We start from the raw sequence: 26573 nt of genomic DNA, 5'->3' as shown, positions 1-26573 counted from the left end.
GGTCACCTGCAAGAAGAACGATTTCCACTGGGGCCCTGTACAGCAACAAGCCTTTGCCCAGATCAAGCAGGAGATCGCTCATGCAGTAGCCCTTAGCCCAGTCAGGACAAGACCAGATGTAAAAAACATGCTCTACTCAGCAGGCGGGAACAATGGCCTGTCCTGGAGCCTTTGGCAGAAAGTGCCTGGGGAGACTCGGGGCCGACCACTAGGATTCTAGAGCCGAAGCTACAGAGGGTCCGAAGCCAACTACACTCCAACAGAGAAGGAAATCTTGGCCGCCTATGAAAGAGTTCGAGCCGCCTCAGAAGTAGTAAGCACTGAAACACAACTCCTGCTGGCACCTCGACTACCAGTGCTAGGATGGATATTCAAAGCAGAAGTTCCCTCTACCCACCATACCACCAATGCCACATGGAGCAAATGGATTGCCCTCATCACTCAGCGCACCCGCATTGGAAACCCAAATCGCCCTGGGATTTTGGAAATAATTACAAACTAGCCAGAAGGTAAAAACTTTAGTCTCATAAATAAAAAAAAGCAGGAACAAGTGACACGTGCCGAAGAAGCTCCACCATACAACCAACTGCCAGCAAAAAAAACAGGCTATGCTCTTTTCACTGATGGTTCCTGCCGCATAGTAGAGATGAATCAGAAGTAGAAAGCAGCTGTATGGAGCCCCACATGACAAGTTGCACAAGCCACTGAAAGAGAAGGTGGGTCAAGCCAACTTGCTGAACTCAAAGCTGTTCAACTGGCCCTAGACATTGCTGAAAGAGAGAAGTGGCCAAAGCTCTGCCTCTACACTGATTCGTGGATAGTAGCCAGTGCTCTGTGAGGATGGCTGGAGAAGTGGAAAAAGGCCAATTAGCAGTGTAGGGGAAAACCAATCTAAGCTGTTGATGAGTGGAAAGACATTGCCACTCAGGTAAAGAAGCTACCTGTCAAAGTCCCTCATGTAGCTGCCCATGTCCCCAAGAGTCAGGCTAATAAGGAGTACCAAAACAACGAGCAGGTAGATCAGGCTGCAAAGATAGAGGTGTCAAAGATAGACTTAGATTGGCAACACAAGGCAGAGTTGTTCCTAGCTTGATAGGCCCATGATGCCTCAGGCCATCAGGGCAGAGATGCCACCTATAAGTGGGCACGAGCCCGAGGGGTAGATCTAACCATGAACAGTATTTCTCAGGTTATCCATGAGTGTGAGATGTGTGCTGCCATCAAGCAAGCCAAGCAAGTGAAGCCGCTATAGTATGGCGGGCGATAGTCCAAGTATAAATATAGAGAAGCCTGGCAGATTGACTACATCACCCTTCCCCAAACCCGCCAAAGCAAGCGCTACGTGCTCACAATGGTAGAGGCCGCCACAAGATAGCTAGAGACCTACCCTGTACCTCACGCTATGACCCGTAACACCAATCTAGACCTTGAAAAACAAGTTCTTTAGAAGCATGGTACCCCTGAGAAGATTAAGTCAGACAATAGAACTCATTTCAAGAACAGCCTCATCAACAACTGGGCTAGGGAACATGGCATTAAGTGGGTGTACCATATCCCCTATCATGCACCAGCTTCAGGGAAAGTAAAAAAAATACAATAGACTGCTAAAAACCACCCTGAAAGCACTGGGTGGGGGATCATTCAAAAACTGGGAGCAGCATCTAGCAAAGGCCACCTAGTTAGTTAACACCCGAAGTTCCACCAACCGAGCAGGCCCTGCCCAATCTGAGCCCCTACATACAGTAAATAGAGAGAAAGTCCCAGTAGTACATGTAAGAAGTTTGTTAGGGAAGACAGTTTAGATCAATTCTGCTTCAAGTACAGAAGATCCCATCCGTGGGATTGTCTTTGCTCAAAGACCAAGCTGCACATGGTGAGTAACACAGAAATATGGAACCACACGATGTGTACCCCAAGGAGATTTGATTGTTAGATGAAAACCGTGTGTAATTATCGCTGTGTGCTGAATGCTACTGCCACTGTATGTAGCTGTATATTGCATATTGTTTTTATATAGATGTATGTGTGTGTAGAGCTGGAGTATATATTAGTTTTAGTAAATTGACGATATGGGGATAAGGGGTGGAATGTCCTAAAGTAACTTTATCATGCTTGTATCCCCAATCGTCTGTTCTGTTTGTGCTGTATATTGAGTCCTGTGCCTTTAAGACTGGTTCTAAGAGCAAAGAGAAGCGCAGAGTTTGTTTTAAGAAAACTGCCTGACTCCTCCACATTCTTCTGCTCCAGACAGTGTGTTCAGTGGAAGCTTAGAGAGACTGCAGGACAGAGATTTTTTTTGCTTTTAGTTAGTTTCAGCTAGCTAAGGCAGAGAAGTTCCCCGGACTGTTTTTTTTTCCTTTTTCTTAGAACTATTTAAACCTGCTCTAGACTGAAAACCCAAGGAAGCACTAGGAGCTGCACCTGCGGCCCATCGGGGCCTGGACCTCGGCGTTTTCCAGCAGCGCCGGAAAGACTGGGACTGATGACAGACTGAAAAAGAGAGCCAAGCTACACCCACAGCAAAGACTTTCTCAATTTGCCATCTCACTTCAGAAGGAGAAGTTTTATTGTTTCATATTATTGTTTCATATTCTTTATACTTGTATGCACTTTATTTGTTTAGTAAAATAGCTTTTTCCACTTTTCTCCAAAGAGGAGGTTTTTTTTCAGACTAGTTAAAAAGAGGAGCCACTTAAGTTTGCTTCCCAGAAAAATCCTATACAGGGGTTTTCCCCCAAATTTGTCTCCAAACCAAGACACCAGGGCTGCACCCAAGGTGCACCCAAAATTGTCAACCAGTCATGAGGTCTTACATTTTCGTAAGTTTTGGCCCATTTGCATATTGGGGTTTAATTGTCCAATTTACAGCCTTGGGTTACGAGGGCCCATCCATCTTGTTCCTCCCTTCAGCCACCGTTTGTGCTTTTGGGCCTGAAAGTTGTCCTTGGTCTCCAGCAGGAAAAATATTTGTTTTGTCTACCTACTCTGTGAAGAGAGCTTACCAGCACTTAATATGAGGCTCAGAACTACACCCCTAGGCAGCACAGAATCAGAAAAACATGAAAGCTAAAACTTGAGGCATCAATAACATATTTAGGAAAAAGCACCTATGAAGACACCAAGATCAGTGGAGAAGGAGGGGGAGGAGGTGTTCCAGAGCTGAGCTGTGAAGGAGACCCTTCATGTTGGAGCAGGTGGATGACTGACAGGAGGCTGTAAAGCCATGTGAGGCCCATGCTGGAACACAGCTGGAGGGACCAGACTGGACCATGCTGTTCTTGAAGGACTGCACCCCATGGAAGAGTGACCCATGTTCCACCATTCCAAGACAACCAGAGAAAACCTGATTTTGGATAAACACTGCTATGTAAAGGGTGTTGAAGAAGGCAGAGAAGAGATACTTTTGGGTATATCTTTCATTCTGACTGACTGCTCTGAACAGCAGCATTTTCTCTGAAGTATATAAAACAAAAGTTCTCCTAATGAATAACTGAAGATTTTCTGCATGAAGCTATTAGTTTTTGCTTTTCAAGGAGAAATTTGTGTAAAAATATCCTTCTAAAAATCCAAGAGAATTGGTGCTGAAGAACAGATCAAAATCACATTCTAAAGATGTGGCCTCTCACGGCTAAGGGTTAGACCACAGCAGGGGAAGGACAAATTTCACATCTAAATTCACCTTATTTTACTGATGTTGGCATTTCGGATAAAGTCCTTAACTCCAGTAAAGTAGTTTTGGTAGCTGAAAAGAAATTGATATTAAAGCACTGTCTTAAACTATTAGTTATTTTATTCTCTTCCCATATGGTGTATTGGCATGTGAAAAAAAAAGGGGTTGTGCCCTTCTGTTTAGAAAAAAAAACAAAAAAAACCCTAAATCCCACTTAGTAAATCTAATATTCCATCATTCCATCAAGGGCAGAGCAGAAAACACTACCAGGGAGAGGAGCACTGTGTAGAACATGGTAAGATGAACAGAAATTAACTAATATAAAATCATGGAAATTCTCATTGATCAATAGATCCAAAGAGCATATTATTACGATAATTTATGTCATGACTTCTACATTCTGTGGCTGCTATCAGTGATGATGCTGCTGCTGGAAATTTGACAAGAAAAATGCCTCTTTTTTTCTGCCTACCTATCTAGATTAATATTTTATCAAACACATTAAATAAAGTAGCATTTTTTTTTTTAACCGATGTATCCACTAAACACTCCAGAAGGACCATAGACACTAAGCAAATAGGAAGACAATGGGATTGGTTGGATTAATCATGTGGGATTAAGATGCAAGAAATTTTGCTACAGGTATCAAATCAGAATAAATTTCAGTTGGGGAATACCAGGAGAAACACCATGGTAGTGGCATTCAAAGCTAAATCTCAAGGTAAACATTAAGTTTTGTTTTATTATTTTCTTTAATTTAATAAAACCATGAATGATGGGCTCAAGGAGAACTAATGCATTGTGACAACTTGGATCGTTGTTGAAAAAAGAGTATATTCACCAAAGATCCTGGAAAGCCTGTTGCTATAATTTTTTTTTTTCATTGAAAACAAAAAGAAAGGAACTGCATAAGAAAGAAAGTCTTTAAATGTTCCTTTAAAAGTCGAGACATTTCCTCTTTGTGGGATGTGTAGTATTTAAAAAAGAACAGACACGTTTTTTGCCCACAAAAGATAACTGATTTTTGATGAAACCAAAACTTCTCACTCTAAAAGTGAAAGACACTCATTTCAGGGCAAACACCTTATTCTGAATAAAATATAGTTTACAAAGATAACTACCGAAGGTCATAAATAAACACAGGGCACTGCCTGACACAAGTAGATGGACACAGGGGGCTAACCTTGAAAGAAAATGTTTGGTTTGGATCCTTTCTCCTCCCATTCATCTGAATCAGACTACTCAACTGAGATGCAGCTTCTCAAATGGGAAACCAGCTTAAAACAACTGTCAACGTCAGCTGACCTTAAAAATTGATCTCTGTATTCAGGTGGATACCAAAGCATATACTTCCAAGGAGGAATATAAGAAATATATTTCTCTTCTCCTTTTCCTTGCTGGCAAGCAGAAAGTTTAATATGTAGCATAATTCTGTTTTAAAGTCTAATGAGTTTACTGTTTAAAGCATTTGTGGGAAGGGTTGAGCTCAAAGATGGATTTTGCATTTTCTCACAAAATAAAAAAGCAAAAGTCATCTCATATTTACTTGCCTTGGTGAACACCCTATAGACACAATAGTTTCCAGAAACTGGAGCTTAATTCAATTCACAGTAGTTCAATAGCCATTGTGGACATTTTAGAGATCCTTTTGAGGGTCTAACTGTGTGATAGATTTGGCCAAATAGATCATCAAGCAAAGAAAAAACCCATGTGACCCCCACTGCATATACTGCCTAACTCTTCTTCACAGGCTAGAACTCCAATTTGGCAAGAAAATCAGCCTGATACTTTCTTGGGGGGGGGAGGGAAAAAAAAAAAAACAAAAAACAACAAACTATCACACCCAAATCCCTCCTTTCCAACAGTTAACTGTAGTTTTCAAGCAAATCATATTTTGAAAGTCTCAGGCTTTTCAGGCAGATTCAGAAAAAGGTTATAAATCATTACTCTTGATAGCTGGGTGAGTCAGTCCATACCTCTCTATTCTGGGGTCACTTAAAAAGGGTAACTTGGGTTAAAATATCCAGAAGCAAAAAATAACCTAACCTCGTTCAAGCTCCCACTTACAGGTAGGACCCAATGATACTCTCACAGGTAACACTGTGATTCTGCACAGACAGTTTTAAATGAATACATGAACTGAAAAGGTAATTAATTTATTACAAAGGGCTATTTTTTACAGGTTACAGTAACGGCTGAAAGCTTAAAGGCTTTTCTGCTTCAAATAATTATATTAATATTTCTTTTGGAAGATCAAAGAGAGGTTGAAAAAATTGTTTCTTTAAGAAGCAGTAGTCTTGTGAAGCAATGCCATTTACTTTCAGCCGAGATGTGATTTCCTTTGGATATAAATGTGCTGAACCTCAATCAGGATGCAGAGCAGACAGTTAAAGGAGAACTTCAAAAAGCCCTGAAAAAGGGAAACCTGCATAAAAGTTCACAGTAATTTCTGCATACAGTTCTGAAAATGAAAGGGCTTTGTAACATGATTCTCAGTTTGCAATTTAAGGTGCCCTGTTCATCTAAGATGTTTTTTCTTAAGACTGCTTTTTGCTTTAAGATTCAGACAGACAAAAATTAGCCTTTAGATGTTTTCTCTTTTTAAAATTCTGTTTCTTCTTACATTTCAGAAGCCCTAAAGTCTTTAAAATGGGGCTTTCTTTATGTAGCTTTTTTGGACAAAAAGAATACCATCTAACTCTATCATTTTCCATACTTTGAATATGAAGTGTTAGAAAAAGTAACTCACCTCAGTGGGTAAGAATGACTAATCCCTCAAAAATACGGATAAAGAAAATTGAGAATAGATAGTATGAGGCTGTAAGATAAAGTGTATCCTATCTTAACACAATTCTAATATTTTAATACATTTCAATATTTTAATACATTTCTAATCATGAAAAATTAAGGCATATGATTTTAATAACGTACTGGGAGACCCTCCAGGAGACATAGGAAGCTTAATGCAAACCATATGCAAATCCAGGCCTGTGACTTTGTTATAAGTATATGGCATATGTAGAAACATATAAATATACTGGGTTTAAAATTCTGGTTTGAAAACAGCAATTTTCATCTCAGCTATATTTTGATACAAATATAACAACTTACTCCACACAACAGAATACAAATAGTCAGCTCCCTATAAATGACAGAGAGGGAAAAACATTGTGTAGGAAGAATAAATATCCAAGAGCAAGACACTTCAGAAAAATATTGACAGGTGTAATGAAGAAGCACCAGTAGAGAACGGTAACAGAGTAGCTCATACCATTACTGAACGCAGAAATAGCGGATTTTATAAGATGAATTAATACAGGACAAAACAGTCAGGGATTTCAGGAATAGCAAGCTGTCAAAGACAGATCCCTTGCTTTGAAAAGCCTTAAGTCAAAGAAAACATAGAAAATCAACAATGTAATTTATAAGATGACACCACATCAGATAAGACTGATAAAGAGATGATGAGCCAGACAAGGCTGATAAGAGCAGTGGTCCTGTGCTGCTATACCATAGGAAACCAAACTGGCTTTGCAACAGAGGAAAACAGACTGTGGGAAATGTGAAAAAGCATCAGGCCAAAAGAGGAATTAGATTTCCAACAGGAGATGGGGATGTAGCAGGTGTTACAAAAATAATATTTTCCAAAAGCACTCAGGCCACTCAGAGCAGTCCATGATGGGACGCAATCATCAGATAATGGTCTCCTGGGAGATAATGTCATTAGTACAGACCACAGGGATGACTCTAAAAAGACAAAATATGGCACATCAGGCTGATTCAGTGCAGAAGGGGTCTTCCTTTTTGTCAGCCACTTTTTGTCCCATTTCCCATCGCTATAACCAGGATTATGATCCTGCTGTGTGCTGCACATGAGAAAACAATTGCGGGCAGAATTGCAGTGCCTTGCTGGGAAATCATGGAGATTTCAGCAGCAGCAACTGTAAAAGTCTGTTTCATCATTACTATCCTAAGCCCTACTAATATAATTTCCTTCTATCCTCACCATAGCATACAGAACACATTTAATAAAAAGATAGGTGTAATACATACACAAACAATCTTGATAAGGACTTGAGGAACCAAGTTGGACTCAATGTTTCAAGAACAGAGATAAAGCAGTATTGCCAGGATTCTGCTGTGAGGTGGACACTCCACAGTTGTTTATGCACGGGATTTTTTTTTTTTTTTTTTCAGCTTCTCTTCTTTTGGTGTGACTGTAAGATTCCATTTACACTTTAAGAGATAAGCATTCTTCACAGTGTTGTAAAGGGACTGGCTAGTATTTATACAAGTCATCTAACATAAAGCTCTAAATGTAGTATGGAAAATTACTCTTACAACTGTCTAAAATGCATTTATAAGATTTCCTACTCTTCCCAGAACAAAGGGCTGAAATTGCAAAAGTCTCATTCTGTAACCAGCTGAGCTCCTCCTCAGTGCTCTCCACATTCCAGCCAGAATTTCCTTCTCCATGTTTATATTGTTGGTTTTTTTTCAGTAGGAAGCAATGACAGTCAATGAAAACATCACACACAAACCCTTAGATGGTTAAATATGTACCTTTGAGCTTTCATAAGTTGCTTCTGATTTTGAGTAAAGAGGACGAACCAAAAACAATTACACAATTACATTATACCCCAGCTCAAAGTACACTGTGTGGTTCTAGCTAGTCAGTGAAATTCATTGCCAATGCTTTAACACGTCCAAAAGTTCGATTGTTACTTTCTCCTGTTTCATAGCAGTATTGGATACTTTGACATTTTGACTGACATACAAAAGTTATTTTCATAAATGCAGAGAGAAGCATGCACACATTTGAGAATTTTTTTTTTTGGCTACTGAGCAAATCTTTTAAATGTATTTCTTTGAGCAGTGTGCAGATGACTATCTGAAATGAATCTCTTAAAAAATGAATCTGCTCATTCTACTAATATAATAAGTACCCTCATTAAGAGGAAAGGAAAACATAAATATAACCAAGGTTCACACTGGGTAATATTCTTTTCTTGAAGGTTCAGCAACACATGAGAAAGGAACAACATCTAACTTTCTAAATCTGCATTCTTCACATCTGAAAAAGTTAAGCCCAAAAAAGTTGACCGAAAAAGTTAAGCCCATCCATTACAGAGCAGAACTAAAATTTTCCTGTCCGTGTACTGGTTTCCACTTCCAATAATGACATTAAATGTATTAATGAGATTTTTAATAATTAATTTTCTCTAGATTTTAGCATCAGGAAGAGAGAAGGCCAAATATCCCCATCACATAATGCACACAAGTTTATCGAGGTCAGCCTTGGTGGGAGATTATGAAGTTTAATAGCATTGGTTTGCATTTAAGGAAGCACATTTGCTGTAATGGAATAATTGATTTTTTTTCTTCTTTTTTTGTGTTGTTTTTTCCTGGGTTTGGAAAAGAAACGTAGCAATATGATGCAGAAGATGTTTATTACTTCTGGTTTCCTAATACATGGTTTCATTGTATATTAAAAATATATAGTAACATGTATCGAGGTCTACACCAGTACAAAACCTTCTGCCATGTAAAATTGATAAGTGATTTTCAAAACTTTTCATAAATTTTGGAAGAATTTTGTTAGCTGAACCTGATTATAAATTCAAAAGTAGAAACACTAGGAATAAAGCTCAATGACCTAAATGTTCAAGAAATAAAACCAGAGACATCAGTGTGAACAGAAAATTGAATGCAGAAAAAGAAGGAATAAATAGAGGACTATCCAGAAAATATGCTAAAAAACAAAACAAAGCAAAAAAACCCTAGTATTTGCAAGCGTTGATTATATGCATATGTGTGTACATTTCACAAGAAGAAACTCCAGCCTAGACACACTGCTCCTGACAATAAATTTGATGGCAACAGTCCTAGACTATAATTATTATCTGGCCATTTAATAAACTGAGGTACAATCAAGGCAAGATTTAAAGTTAGAGTTCTAAATTCTACCTGATTTTATACCACTGTTGTTAATCTTTAAAAATCAATACTGAACACAATCAGCATTACATATCTTAAGTCACTGAACTTATTTCATGCTATAAAAAGGATGGGCTTCAAGGAGTAGAATGTATATAAAATCAGGTTAACAATCACAAGAATTACATTTCTGCTACTGTCTCACCAAAATTTAAATAAAATCACACCTTTAAAAATCTTACATTTTTTCCTCTATTTTCTCTTTCCCTTCTATAGTGAGGGATACCAAATTTTCTGTTATTACTTTATCTCTGATCTTTATTTTCTTGGTCTTGCAACTTTAAATGCGCTTTCCCACGTAGTTCAGACACACTGGCACTGGGGGAAAGAAAAGGAAAAACAGATGAAGAAAGTTTAAATCAAAATGAAATCTTGCAAAATAACATTTGAATTATGGTACTGTGGAAAAAAAAAAGGACATTCCTAAGGTTCTATTCTGTGACTGCCACCTGTGACTGGTGGCAGAAAAAAGAATATTAATTTTAGTCTTAAACATAGAGATTAAATAGGATCTTCTCATACAGCTAACATGCAAACCTGGGTAAATTTTAGTAGCTGAATTGTCTATGCATTTGTCATATCTGCATGCATCTGTCATGCACTATAAGCTACTGTTTCTATGTGTTTTCCTTAACCCGACCTCTTGTTAATGATCATTTTATTTTGGATAGCAAACATCAAAGCATACCAATTTCATAATCTCTAAAAGTAAAGTAATTACTCCAGTGACATCCAACAAAACCCAATCTCAGTTTTATACCAAACAAAAGCTAAAGCAGGTAGTTAGACTGTGAGTTAATGTTATTTGCATGTGTCTGAAATACAGCTTTTCAGAATGAAAATTATCTTAATGATTTTGCTTAGGAGCCTAAGAGAGGAAAGGTGAAAGGTGAAAACTTCCCAGATTTTGCCAAAGTTCTCAGCTAAATTTTTCAAACCCAGAGGTTTTAAACGCAGAAGGTTTTTAAACACAGAGGTATGCCTCAGATTATCTGGGTGTCCATTGACTCAGGCAAACCTAATTTCCAGGCCACCAAAGATTTTCAGCCAATTTTTGTAAAAACAGGACTGAAACCAAGGAACTACTTAAATGCATATTTCAATGTGTCTGCACTCTGAAAATGAAAAAAATGTCATATAGCTATATTCACATCCATAACACCCTTTTGCATATCAACCACAATCTGTAATGACTGCAGTCCTAGTGATAACAATTGCACTGACACCTGAATAGCTTAATAAGAAAAAGAAATTTTATATTCCCAGAGTACACAGGTTTTCTCTTTTTTAAAGATTAATTATAAGTTGGAATTACTGTGTTTTTTTTTTTAAGGGTAAACATTTCACAGAAATGTTAATAAAGGGTGTAATGTTGAGATTCAGAGCTGGACAAAAGAGAAATGAAAATAGATCACAAAATTGGAGTGGGCTACATTCTGAGAGAAAACAGAGAAGCAGCTGCAACAAATCAGTAGCATGTTATGCTATCATCTACATAACAGCTTTCTGGGACACTGAGGCAGAGAAACAGAAGTGTTAATTTATTGCTTTACTTCATGTTCAATGTATTCATTCGCACTTGTCATTGTATAGCCTGCATTTCCTTTTTGTTTCTCATTTTGCTGCTGGATACAGTATTGACTCAGGGCTGCAGTTTACAGCTCTTTAGCTTACTCTGCTACTGGATGAAAAACACTTTGGTGTAAACAACATCAAGGTAACAATATGCATTACCTAATAATTATTCTGGTGTTTGGTAAGGCAACAGGAAGTAATCAACAATTTTTGCATTGATGTAATGTTGTACAAAGCACTGGAGATATATCACTGTAATTTGGCACATGCTAAATTACCCAAAAATGCAGTTCTAATGTGCATCTGCTTTCCCTGAAAATAAACAAATAGGAAATGGGCACAGAAAAGGAATGTGCACTTGCCTTGCTAAAGAGTCTAAGTAAACAACTGAGCACAAAACACAGTAAGGCTAAAGCAAAGGACAGAAGCTGTTCCAGTTAATTGATGCATTCTTTCCTATTACAGCAAAAGCACAGCTGTTGAAAGGAACAACTTTGAAAGCAAAAATAAAATTGCATTGGACTACTCTGCTGGTGTTGAATATGCAGAAAGCTGATAGCCTGGAATAGTGTTACCAAAGTAAAGTCATGTTCCACTCTCTGGAGGTCAAGGAACAGTGAACCTGACCCTTAGCTTCTCCAGGTACTTAATTTTTTTTTTTTTTTTTTTTTTTTTTTTTTTTTTTTTTTTTTTAAAGATTTATAGACCTTTGTATTTTGCCACATATGTACAAATGCAAGTTTGTAACTCCCACTCACCCCTCAAAAAATACTGATTTGAAAGGAAATTGATTCCATAACAATACAAAATGCTGTCCCACCTTCTTCATGCAGTTGTTCATAGCTGCAAAGAAGGACTCCACATTCACAAGACAGCGGGCTTCCATTACTATTTCAGTGGCATTAAGGCCTTACAACCCCTCAAGTCAGTGCTGTGTCTTCAAGTGTGTCCTTATCTTTATGATCTAAAGCTGCCAGGACAGGCTTGGTGAAGGATAATGAACATCAGAAGCAATTAAAAAAAAAAAAAAAAATCATCTTTCTACTCTGGCCTTCATCAATCATTCATAACCACTGCAGCTACTTCCAGTTTTCTGCTTTACAGCAGCACAACCCAGAAAGGCATGTCTGGTGTCTTGATATAACAGGAAGTCCTGCAGATGAAATCAAAGTGCAGTGGGACCAAAAGTGCTCAGTGATGTGCAATCTTCCAGCTCAGAAAAAGCATTTCTTTCTTTCGTGACAATTGCATTCACTCACAATACAAAGGATCGTAGCCCTTTCTGAACACTAATTTCTGTTAAATAATGTTCCTTCATCATTTAAGCTTTGGGCCCTTTGCTGCCTCAGACAAACCAGGAAATGAGACTTCTTACTTCTGTTTTACTAATTTGTTCCTGGCTAACATTTTAAAACAGAGAAAACATATTTGCCTCAAGCTTTCATTAAGTAAACATTTTTTTCAACTCTCAGGTTGCCTTGCATGTGTTATGGGTTTTTTTCACTTTGTATTGATGTTTTTTGCTTTGTTTCATTTTCTTTAACTGCAAAATTTTTTTCCTCTTTGTATTTATATTACTCTGGTATTTATCTTGACATTTTTTCTCATCTAATTAATTTCCCTCTTTCCATGTACAGCTTGCTTTCAGTCTCCTCTCTGCCCCTGTTAGCCTTCCACGCCAATCACCTCTTCAATTCTGGTTTTTTGTCAATTCCTTTCAGGGGCCTGTAGACAATCTCCAACACATCCCCAGAACCACCAGCAACCTCTCAAGCTCACACTGGCCCCCTCTTCCCCCCCCACACACAGAGAAGGCTTCTCTGGAAGCAGTCAGTTTATTTCGACAGAACAATTGACCTTCCCCACATAGACTCTCCATCCTGTATATCTTTTCTCCTCAGAAGTACAAAGATGGGCATATAAAGAGGAAAATCAAATGTTTCATTCTTTTTCTAGAAAGGCAAAATCATTAAGTCTATTTTTCAGCTTCATTTGGTGGTTGGTGTTGGACTATGGCATACATATTAGTTACAACTGGATAATTAGGGAGAAGAAGTATATTGTCCGACTATGTATACCTGCCCACTTATTGAGAGTGAGTAAAGTGAAGACATTTTAGAGAACAGCAGGCTACCATGAAGGAGACAGAGGCAAGCTGCTCCTTCAGGAAAATATTTCATACCTGATTTCCTGAGATCATGTGTGTTTGCTCTCCGTTATCCCACCAGTGTACACCCTGCGCACCATCAAGGTCAGCACTTCTATCTCCAACACAAACAGGTTACAATCCAGCCATTTGAGACTGCTGCCTAGGAAACTAGCGGCAGCAACGCTGCAGGTGACTGCCTGGTTTTGCTCTGCAGTTCCCAGTACCAGTACCATTATGGAAAGACTTCTGTGAAGAGGCAACTTTTGTTTGCTTACAGAAGTATCCTCACTTTTGCTTGCATGATTAATTTGAGGGAAATAAGTTACTTGGGTATTTCTCTACATTTAGTTTTCCAGGCTCACAATAAACTGAGATGCATGCCTCCAATTACCTCAACATCATTTATTTTGACAAAGTGTAACAGAAGTTATTTTGATGAAAGCGAGTGAACCATATTAAAACTGGACAATTTGGTCTTCACTATGACAGGTTTCAGCATGTCATGTAGAATAAAAATAACTGGATGTAGAAACAGATCTATTTCTCTCCTTCCAAAGTTTGGAGATGTCCAATTGATCTTCTAGCTTAAAAAACTGTACAGAAGGAAAGTAAACTGTCAGTTGTAGTGTCATCTATCACTGTCAACCCTAAACATGTCACGCAATGTGTCAAACAGCTGTACAAGATAATTCCTTCATCCAAGACTGCTAGGCCAATTAAGGAATCTTGTGGATAGATAAAGGGGTTCTCTTTTTTCTTTACAGTAGAACGTTGTGTAATTATACTGTGTTCAAAAACTCCCAGGTGTATATTTTATGAGACCAAAGAGAGTATGTTTTTGTGGCACTGCTTTAGCACAAAATACCAGTTTCTCTGTTGTTCTTTAGCTGTTATTTAACCTGTTCTTAAGGATATATTTTCAGTGAATAGTTCCTTAAGAGCAAGTCACCTACACCACAGAAAAAAAGTTTTGCTGAATATTAACAGGAAAAAAAAAAAAATTAAAAAAAAAGGTTTCTGATTTTATGTGAGTATAAAACAACACAATTTCTATTCTAATTAAAAGCATAGCATGTGCCTTCTGCCCCTGAGGTGCAACATTTTAGTCAGTCTGTTTCCTAACTCACATTTGTAAAAAAAGGTGACTGGAGAATTCAGATGCCTGAATTTTAAATCTTTGACCTGAAAGGGTCTGATTGTCAGAAACTGCTCTGAATTTCAGAACTGCTCTGAAATTTTCACTGAAAAGATGTCTTCTAGCAAAAGAAACAAAGAAAATTCCAAGGTTTGTGTAGATCAACTGCTAGATGCAGCTGGTGAATTTCTGAAAGAAGAGTGTGTTGAGCAGATATTTCTGCTCTACAGCTGGAATAGAAAAAGAGCAAATATTCACGATGGTGATGCTGAGGAGCAGGAAGACCTATTTACTTGTGGCTGAAATAAAAGTACTTTCAAACCAACAGCTTGAAAATCTTTAGCCAAGAGCCTTAAAAAAAGTAGCTTAGGAAACTGATGAACCACTAAGAGTACTTTTAAACAAATCTTGCAAAATTAAAAACCTTCCAAAGACTGTCTTGTCCTGCCAACACCATCCTAATATATTCAGCTTACAAAACCATGGGGAATTACAGGCAGATCAGCCTGACAATTATCCCCTATAAATTAGTGGAACTACTAGTATATAATGAAATTCTTGAAGATAAAGTAATTTTGAGTTAATTATCCAGATGACTGGAAGGAATGTAACTGAAGTGTCTAAAACAGAGTGGAAAAGAGAATGTGAAGAGAGATCTGTTACTGACTGTGTCTTTCAGGATAAGACCTAGAGGCATCAAATGAAACTAGCAAGAAGAAAAGTCACCTAAAAAATGAAGTGGTTCTTAACAACACTCTAGTTAAATGAGATAACTTCTTAACTTAAAGATTTTTGTGGGTGGTATGTTTATATAGGTCCAAAAAAAGCACTAGGCAAGTTCTGAAAAGAAAAAAAAAAAAAAAAAAGCAAGAAAACTCATGTAAAACTTATATCCTTAGCTCTCTAAGCTTCAAATTGGTAAAAATGTCCAGAATATTCAAGGAAAAAAAACCAAAACAACGCAGTTTGTCTTAAGCATAAAATACTTGATTTTGTCCCAGTCACACATTAATGAGCTAGTGACACCATTCCTATGGTCTTTTTCATCATTCTCTAATCAATCACCTTGTGAAATACTTGTAATCTCAGAAAATTATAGCTAGCACCTAATACTTCAAAAATTACAGTGTGAACAGAAGGCAAAATATTCAGAAGTCTTCATAAATTAATGTTTTGCATGGGTGAAAAAGGGAATATGCATATTTCACATGTCTATGTATATACTTAAAAATTATTATAAACTTATAAACATATATTATTATATATTATTATATTTAGAAGGCAGATTCTCATAGCCAACATGGCTAGGACCTTTTTGAGAGCATTTGGAGTTGTATTTAAAAAAACAGCTTTATATCTCCCCCAAAAGGGGAGCTGCCTTTGGCCTCAGAATTTGTGGATTGATGACTCTTACTGTTCATCCTTTCCAGTCTGGGGCTTTAATAAGATGAAGGTTGACAGACTATCTCATATGTCTATGACACTTCATATAAAAGACAAGAATTACTGTCAGTTTTCTGCATCACAGTTTAACACTGTCATCTTCTTGGGTAAAGCTTTTACATACGAACACTGAAGTTTAGCTGTGTGGGATGGAGGATTTATTCTGGCTGAAGAATGAGAAATTGGGCAAAGCTAGAAGCTGTTTATTGAAAGTGATGAACTGCTGTAACTAGAGTTTTTTTAAATTGCTGTATCTGAGCTGACCTTTTCACATATTTACAGTCTCTCTGGCTGTGCTTCACTGAGCAAAAAGGAATCCCAGTCTCCTAAGGTGAAGGAATAATTCTTACCCACTATGCCAAACACATGGAGAGTAGTGGTCCAGGAACCCTGTATCCTGATTTCCACAAAAGAGAAAACAGGGGCATGTAAACCTGTCACGAAACTGACAGATTTAGCCAAAAGCAACCCTGGTGTCAGAAAGAAATTTCTCAGTAAAAAGTGAGTTCAATATATAACATAACTTGGAGGTTTGGCACCCCCTCTGCAGGTTGTTCTTGCCTGCTAAAATCACCTACATAGATATGACCTAACCAACCTCCTGCCAAGACAGAGATCGCGGTGATATCAAAATCTGTGCTCTCTGCTGTCTCAGTGCCCTAAGGAACAAAATGCTTTAGTCTAATTAAGATCTCCCAACTCTGGTAATATGAACCACAAAGGCCTGTGATATAAAAGAGACCAAATTAGGTGAAATAATGCCTTCTGATCTGAAACTCTATGAAAATTTTATAAACTTCACAAACTCCAGTTAGCAATCATGTGTATCAATAGCCTGGGTTCTGAGACATGGTTCCCTGATTTCATTTTAGTTCTGCAATGTCAGCTTTACTGAGTTTGATCTGTGGTAGCTTGCGTCTGATACTCTGGCCTTGATTTAAATAGTGTTGGAGAAAATTTGTAAAAGACTCCAGATGGAATGACAGTGACACAGCTCATTTTCAATATAATAATAATTCTAATTTTAAATTATCTATTTTTTTATTATTCTTAGAGGATTGATCTTAGCACAGTGTTTAGATTTGGAGTCTTTATATAATAGCTTCAGGCCTTGTAGGTAGCTGGGAATTTTTTTCTTTTTTTAGCTTTTCTTACAGCTCCTCCTATGACAAATTAGGAAGCTGGAAGTAGGTGTTTTCTGCTTAACTAAGAAACTTTCACAGAAACACAAATATTAGGTAGCCTTTACAGACACACTCAGTGAAGCCTTTGCAGCTGAATGTCTTTTAAATACATGTCACATGAATATTCAGTCAGATATGCAAATGAGTCTCTGTTACTTTAGTGGATTGATTTTTTTTGAGATCAAGGCATAGATCACACCAAAAGCATATCAAAATATCAGACCTTTTAAAATATTCTTGTACAGAATATATTGCAGGCAATCTTGTTTGTTTTCTATTCCTCTTGGCAGTTTGCTTTCTTTCTATAGGAAAATAAAGCCTAAATTCCTTTTAGCTTTGTCACTCTGTATGCTTTGATAAAGTGCTTCATCACTGAGGCTCTACAAATAACCTGAAAAGGAGGTTTTGATACTGTAATACCAGATCTATGCAGTATCCAGCATCTCAGAATTAGTTATATATTGCAGATAAATGCAGCTAAAAGATTTGGAAAGTCAAACAGATTGAAGATAACTGTGTATTTCACAAATACCTAACTGGCTCTGTTATATGTTCGGGCCAGTGAGAGAATGGGAAGGATTGCTACCTGGTTTCAGTTACTATTTCAAAACAGGTTATTCACCAACTTCTTTAGGTGTATTTTAAGAAAAAATTTTGAATTTTACTCCTGAAATTCTTTCAAAGAAAAAAAAAATTACTGGGTGAAGGGCTTTAAACAAAGATCAAAAGGAAGAAATTACTAACCACTGAAAGCTTGGTTAGCTGAGAGGAGGCATGTAAAGTTCTGCAAGTCTCCTGCTATACGTTTGAGGATATTAATAAATCAGACAAGTAAATCCAAATTTCCAGGTGTCCCAAACTTCAGACAAAATCCCTCTGCTTCCCTTTCTCACTCTTACTGCCTTCTTGCCTCCTCCTCTCCAAAAGGATGCACTGGGCAGTTTTACCTGCCTGGGTGAGGATACAGTCTTCTCCAGATATTCTACAAAGTAGTTCTTTCCATGTGGATTCTCTGGGAATGGCTGTTAGACATATGTTGCTTTCATTCAAAATTGTGAGCGGACAGCAAACTGTTTAGCCTCTGTATAATATCATTACACAATGGAGGATAAAAGTTTGTTTGATTTTTTTTTTTTTTTTTAATTTCTCCCTCCCAGAAGAAAATCTCAGCTCAATTTTGTCATTCTTTAGTATACCCTGTTCCACTTTTAATGTAAGGGATTAAAAATCCCTCTGTAGCACTCCTTTTTTGTCAGCTGTATCGCTTGGCACAACACAAGACATCAGTTCTCCCTATGTACTCTACCTTATCTCTACTTAAAGCACTACATGTACAAAACTACTTTTAAAAGTTGAAAATGCAATATAGGCCAGCCAGGTTTATCTAGAGCAGGGTTTGGATGTTGACAGGAGTGCAGAGAATAGGATTGCAATGACCCAAGTTAAAGGGAAGGGTACCTTTCTCACTGATATTTGGCTTGGCTATAGAATTTATTTGTAGGTTCGAGCGGTAGTGATAAAGTTAATCTTCTTTGTCACAAACCAGTCAAGGCTCTAAAGAAGCTCAACACCAGACCACACAATCCCAATAAACTTTAGTTTTAGGTGCTCCCAAAACTCCGCTGTGACTAAGATGAGTATTACATACCTGTGCCTTTTTGCTTTGGAATCTGTGGTGCTTTCTCTACAGGATCTCATGCAAATGAATGCTGTTTCTGGAACCATTTGTTTCATTTAGGAAACTCTCTTTTATTTCCTTCCATGTTAAGAGGCTGGTATTCCAAAAAGAGCAAACTGCAGAAGAGATGTGATTTGCAGCCACAGTTATCTGTTAGTCAGGCAACAACTTCATCGATGGTAATAAGCAAACAGGAACTAAAGATCAGGGAAAAAAAACAAAACAAAACAAAACAAAACAAAACAAAAAACCAAACCAACACTTAAGGGAAGATTCTAACTAGCAGCAGAAAAATATGAGGAATGTTGGACTATTTTGTTATCACAACCCTTTATATTCACCTATTTTATATAATAAATGTGGCAATTATATTGATATAATTTACATTTCACATTAAGTATATGTATAGATATTTACGATAAATTATTATGATATAAATTATAAATTTTATATATATTCATTACCACCAAAAAGAAGGTACTAGGAATTTGTTTTATGACCCATAAAGGACATCTGCCAATAGCAAAATGATACTCAGAGATTCAAGATCTTAACAATCCTACTAACTAAGCAGCTCAGAGGCTGCTTAGTTTTTATTTCAGTGATATGAGACACAGCAGGAACAGCCTCTCTCCAAAAGTAAGGAATTTTACAGAGTATGCCAAGTGTGACCATGACACTGATACAAGGAAGCTCTCCACACCTATGAACCGAGGATACAACACTGGAAAAGTTTGATGGCCATTTCACCTTATGCAGCTATCAAACATTATACATGTAATTTTTATTATGATCAATAACACCAATTCCCAGTCCATTGCAGATGAACTCTATTTAATGGTCAGATTCCTACTGCCATCATGTCTGCTGCCACTGTGTAAAATGCAATGGCAATTCCATCACAGGGCATTGCTGTACGTAGATCAGATTTTCTGGGTCAGTGTAATTGTTATTGCTGTGTCAATGATATTGGCCTAAGGCACCATTGATTTAAAATAAATCTCCACATTGTTTAATTACAGTGTAAATAACGAGATTAGCTCTGTTGGTCAGAGCCTGGTGCTTGTAAATGCCAAGGCTGCAGTTCTGATCCCTGTGTAGGCCATTAACTTCTGATCTGGATTTGGTGGTCCTTGTGGGTCCCTTCCAACTCAGAACATTCTGTGATTTTGTGAAACATGAACAGCTTTATGTACAGATCTGTTCTTCATATCTAAACAGGTTCTCAGCATGGCTTCTGTGATATAACAATTTTAATAAAGACTCAAACAAAAACTCTGGGTAAACCATATGTAGAGAATTAATCATAGGTTTATGCAGTTTTCCTAGACTACATTATGGGAAAACAAAAGAGAAGAGAATGTTACAAATATGAACTCAAAAAGGATTACATGTTGTATAGTTCAGTCAATGATTAACATATATTTTAGTTGGAGCATGCACAATACCGGAAGAGTAATAAGGCATTCCCCTTTTAATTGAAAGGGATAATTATAAAGTTTTAGGTCAGAAAATCATTTTAGAACACCTTTGGGAGGCTTTTTCTTCCTTATCTTTCTTAGTCTGTCCATGCACCAGAGGAAGTAACTTTTCAATTACACACAAGGTTAAAAATGAACAAAGCATGAACAAAAGAGTATTTTTACAGAGGTAAATTCAGGCAGATACTGCTGTTTTTTCTAAAATCTGTACGTTTCACATTAAATTGGATATCCTGTGCAATGTGTTAATGCTTGTTAAGTCAACAAAGGGATGCTTTTGAAGTAAATTTATGATACTAAGACTGGAAGAAGTCTAGCTGTAGCTTATAGAGCACAGAGACATTTCTGTATCAAGGTAACAAGTACAACTATAAAAACTGATCTATGAGGTAAATAATTTGCAGATAAAAGCCATGTTGAAAATCTTCATTAATGTTGCAAAGTACAGCTCTTGATATTTAGGAAAGGTCTGAACCAGAGTTTAATACACAGCTGTTTAACTGCAGATCACATTTTCATTACCCAAATTAGGCATTTCTGGCACATATCTGGAAATGTACTCTGATGAGATACTGGTACTATTTACTGGTTATGCAGTAAATACTCAAGATTAATAACTTTCCTTGTGCCTTTTGAAGCCTTCATTGTTTTTAATAGTGTCCATTTTGTTTGTTTTAATGGTGCACCAAAGTAATTATTAGTTGATACTTCCTGCCCCATGAGCCTTGTATTTACAGCCCCTTCCTCTTAGAATGTTGGCAATGTCAAGTCATGGTAATAGAACTGTCTGTTCTGAGAGCTAGACTTTGGATTTTTTTCTTTTTTGTGTTAATTGTGGCTAAAGTTACTATATAGTTATGTTCTCCATCTTTGCATTCATCATTCCCCTTTTGTAACCATCTTGTACTCATATCTAAGAGTCATTAAGTATTACTACTTAACAGAGCACTCTAGACTCTTCTTCAGTACAAAGCGTGTGTAATCATACTCCTGCCAATGACAGAGGTAAGCATGCATTTGTTGTGATATCTGGATTATTAGATTTATTAATTTTTAAACACCTAGTTTCACAAAGTGAAATATAACAATGCATCAATACCAATATTGCTATTAATTTTCAGGAAGGGCTTTTCTTTTAAGCTCCCTTATCTATGATCCTATTCTGCTCTTTCTGTATGGGAGAACATTGATTAAAGTCCTCAGAATCACATCATTATGTCACTGCAAATTAAGTTTTTCATCTTCTTTACCTCTTGAAAATTCTCCCAGTTGATAAGAAACAGCACAAACCACCTAGAAAAGCCAGCTTAACAAAACTGAATCATTCCATTATGACAGACACCATCTTCTGGCTCCTCATCATCTCCGTCTCAACATTTGTTTTGAAATTCGCTGGAGTGGAAACTAAAATTCAGTGTAACTGTATAGGATAGAGTCTTGATTAGTTTAAAGATCTCAGGGTGTCTCACCAATGTAACCAGTAAAACAGAAGAAATGAGACCTATCTTGGGAGCACAATAACAGGTCACACAGAAACTTCTCTACTGCTACTGGTGTCAGAGTAATTCAGGATCTCTTTAACACAGACATCTGAAATACAAAGATTTAGAGTGAAATTATGGCTCCAACAAAGTCCATGCTTCATTTTTTTTGCTATCTTATTTTGCTAATAGCATAACTCACAAAACATCTGTGTATAAAATTAACTTTAGAAAATGGCATATAATTTTCTCTTTCTCTGTTCTGCAATGGCTTTATTATATTTACAAGTAGCAAGACAGAATGCTCTTGTTTGCAATCTTGGTTTTGTAAAGGAGCTATTTCTTTTTCCTTTCAAGCTTGTGAACCTCATAGCTGAGCGTCAGTTTTGTAAACTTGACAGATGCGTGCTGCTACGGGATGAGATCAAAGGGAAAGCTGGTGGGCCTCAAAGTTTTGGCTGTGATAGGATGAACTCATCACAGAGGACTGAGCTGCGAAGTGTTGCATCCAGGGCACAGCGAGAGCCAGCTGCTTGCTTAGGGATGGGGAGGCAGGAGCTTGGGGCTGTGCTGTGCTCTCACCGTCAGGAGTCTGAGCACGGCAGGCAGAACACAGGGCTGCTGAGAAGGGCCCCCATCAGCCCCAGACACGGCAGTGAACCAAGATCGGATAAATTCCTGTCAGAAGCAGTCGATGGGCGAAGAGACAGGGCCGGGCAAAGGACTCCACCCCAGGCAAGCACTGATCAGGGCTTGTGGGAACTCCCAGGTGAGGCTGGTAAAAGAGCCCATTAGTGCACGTCAGTGAAATCAGGCCCCACAAAGAGCTGTTCGCTTTTAATTTTCTTCTCTAGTTTCTTTCTTCCTTCCTTTTTCTAACAGCTGCGAACCCAACAAGGTGAACGCAGGTTGTCTCATTCCTTTTGTGAATGGCATCTTGCTTACACATCTATAAACAACACTTAAGAGGATAAGATGCTGAAAGTCTTCACACTTACGGAACAAACAAATAAATTGTGCTGGCTTGAAGGCAAAACCAGCGAGAGACTCCAAGTCAGAAAAAACAATTTAATAGGAGAGGAAAAAGAAAGTAAAATAAAATAAAACACATGCAATGGTACAAAAGATCACTGACAGAGTCAGAATACAACCTGAAACCGTGGTGGTGGCAGTCCAGATGAAGTGGTCTTGTTGAAGCAGTGTTCTTCCAGAAAGGTCTGGTAGCTCTTGTCCTCTGGGGATCCAGTGGGTAAGGCTGCCTGTGCTGTCCCAAGGCCCCGATTATATCCAGGTGGAAATGCTTGGCTCCTCCCCCTGGGCGGAGCATCTCACAATGGACTGATATCATTTTATCAGTTTTGCAATGGGTCCTTGATTGCCTATTAAACAGAGATAGCTCCTGGGGAGAGTTATCTATGAGTCATGCAGGACGGTATTGATGGGCCATTAACAGAAGATAGTCTGGAGGGAGGGGGCACGGGAAACAGTGGTGCACAACAACATTTCATGTAGATGGTGATAGAATACATACTTTGGGCACATTTTACATTGTAACCTAGGACATAATCCACCCCTTATTCTATGACCATCTACATTATACCTAAATTAATACATTCTTACAGCTAGATAGATAAATATACACATATACAGAATGAAACCCTACACTCAGTTCTCACTTAAAATTAGGTCTCCCTGTGGTACACAACGGGTTTCCCCATCTTTCTGCATTACCCACCAAGTGGAACCAGGTCCTTGAGCAAAAACAATCCCACGGATGGGTCTGCCTTTGCTTGATGTGGGATTAATCCAAACAGTTTTTCCTAAGATGCCTTTCATGTGTACCACAGGGACTTTATCTCCATCTACTGTGTGCAAGGGTTCAGACTGGGCAGGACCAGCTCGATTGATTGACCCTCAAGTGTTGACCATCCAGGTGGCCTTTGCTAAGTTCAGTTCCCAATTTTTGAAAGTCCCCCCACCGAGCGCCTTCAGGGTAGTCTTAAGTAACCCATTGCACCGTTCAACTTTCCCGGCAGCTGGTGCATGACAAGGGATGTGATATATCCATTCAATGCCATGTTCTCTAGCCCAGGTGTTTATAAGGCCGTTCTTGAAATGGGTCCCATTGTCTGACTCGATTCTCTCAGGAGTGCCATGTCTCCACAAGACCTGCTTTTCAAGGCCTAAGATAGTATTCCGAGCAGTAGCATGAGGCACAGGGTAGGTCTCCAACCATCCAGTGGTGGCGTCTACCATAGTTAGCACATAGCGCTTGCTTTGGCGGGTTTGGGGAAGGGTGATGTAGTCAATCTGCCAGGCCTCCCCATACCTGTACTTCAACTATCGTCCACCGTACCACAGAGGCTTTACCCGCTTGGCCTGTTTGATTGCAGCGCAGGTCTCACAGTTGTGGATGACCTGTGAGATGTTGTCCATAGTAAGGTCCACTCCTCGGTCACGGGCCCATCGGTATGTTGCATCTCTCCCCTGATGACTAGACGCATCATGGGCCCAACGGGCTAAGAATACTTCTCCCTTGTGTTGCCAGTCTAGATCCACCTGTGATACTTTCACCTTGGCGGCTTTGTCCACCTGCTCGTTGTTGTGATGCTCTTCATTAGCCTGACTCTTGGACACATGTGCGTCCACGTGTCGAACCTTAACGGTCAGCTTCTCTACTCGGGCGGCGATGTCTTGCCAAATCTCAGCAGCCCAGATGGGTTTTCCTCTGCGCTGCCAATTGGCCTTTTTCCAGCGGTTCAGCCATCCCCACAGAGCATTAGCTACTATCCACGAGTCGGTATAGAGATAGAGTCTTGGCCACTTCTCTCGTTCGGCAATATCTAAAGCTAGCTGGATGGCTTTAAGTTCTGCAATTTGACTTGATCCACCTTGTCCTTCAGTAGCTTGTGCAACTCGTCGTGTGGGGCTCCATACTGCAGCCTTCTATTTCCGGTTAGCGCCTACAATTCGACAGGAACCGTCAGTGAAAAGGGCATATTGTCTTTCAGTCTCTGGTAGCTCGTTATACGGTGGGGCTTCCTCGGCACGTGTCACTTGTTCTTCCTCTTCTTCAAAAGATAATCTAAAAGTCTCACCTTCAGGCCAGTTAGTTATAATTTCTAGAATCCCAGGGCGATTCGGGTTTTCAATACGGGCGCGCTGTGTGATGAGGGCAATCCATTTGCTCCATGTGGTGTCAGTGGCATGATGCGTGGAAGGAACCTTTCCCTTGAACATCCATCCCAGCACTGGTAGTCGAGGTGCCAAAAGCAGCTGCGTTTCAGTGCCAATTACTTCTGAGGCAGCTTGAAGTCCTTCATAGGCGGCTAAGATTTCCTTCTCTGTGGGAGTGTAGTTGGCTTCAGATCCTCTGTAGCTTCGGCTCCAGAATCCCAGTGGTCGGCCCCGAGTCTCCCCAGGCACCTTCTGCCAAAGACTCTAAGACAGGCCATTGTTCCCGGATGCTGAGTAGAGCACGTTCTTCACCTCTGGTCTCGTCCTCACTGGGCCAAGGGCTACCGCATGAGCAATCTCCTGCTTGATCTGGGCAAAGGCTTGCTGCTGTTCAGGGCCTCAGTGGAAATCGTTCTTCTTGCGGGTGACCAGGTAGAGAGGGCTCACAATCTGGCTGTACTCAGGAATGTGCATCCTCCAGAAACCTATGGCGCCTAGGAAAGCTTGTGTCTCCTTCTTGCTGGTCGGTGGGGACATGGCGATGATCTTATTGATGACCTCAGTGGGAATCTGCCGCCGTCCATCTTGCCACTTTACTCCCAGGAACTGGATTTCTTGGGCCGGTCCCTTCACTTTACTTCGCTTAATGGCAAAACCAGCTTTCAGCAGAATCTGGATGATCTTTTCTCCTTTCTCAAAGACTTCCCCTGCTGTGTTCCCCTATACAATGATGTCATCAATGTACTGTAAATGTTCAGGAGCTTCACCTTTTTCCAGTGCAGTTTGGATCAGTCCATGGCAGATGGTGGGGCTGTGTTTCTACCCCTGGGGCAGTCGGTTCCAGGTGTACTGTACGCCCTTCCAGGTGAAGGCAAACTGGGCCCTGCACTCTGCTGCCAAAGGAATGGAGAAGAAGGCATTGGCAATATCAATGGTCGCATACCACTTTGCTGCCTTGGACTCTAGCTCGTACTGAAGCTCCAACATGTCTGGCACAGCAGCACTTAGTGGTGGGGTGACTTCATTCAGAGCACGGTAATCCACAGTCAGTCTCCATTCTCCACTGGACTTACGCACTGGCCATATAGGGCTGTTGAAAGGTGAACGAGCCTTGCTGACCACCCCTTGGCTCTCCAGTTTCTGAATCATCTCATGGATAGGAGTCACAGAGTCTCTGTCGGTGCGGTATTGCCGTCGGTGTACTGTTGTTGTGGCGATTGGTACCTGTTGTTCTTCAACTCTTAGTAGTCCCACAGCACAGGAGTCATCTGAGAGACCAGGCAAGGTACTCAGTTGTCTGATGTCTTCTGTCTCTACAGCAGCTATCCCAAAAGCCCAGCGATATCCTTTTGGATCTTTGAAGTATCCATTTCTGAGGTAGTCTATGCCAAGGATGCATGGGGCCTCTGGGCCAGTCACGATGGGGTGTTTTTGCCATCCATTCCCGGTTAAACTCACTTCGGCCTCCAATACAGTCAGCTGCTGGGACCCTCCTGTCACTCCAGAAATAGAAATGGGTTCTGTTCCTACATACCTTGATGGCATCAGGGTACATTGGGCACTAGTGTCAACCAAAGCCGTATATTTTTGTGGGTCAGATGTG

The sequence above is a fragment of the Hirundo rustica genome, chromosome 5 (genome assembly GCF_015227805.2).
Source record: "Hirundo rustica isolate bHirRus1 chromosome 5, bHirRus1.pri.v3, whole genome shotgun sequence".
NCBI lineage: Eukaryota > Metazoa > Chordata > Aves > Passeriformes > Hirundinidae > Hirundo > Hirundo rustica.
Note: the sequence above shows the minus strand (reverse complement) of the source record.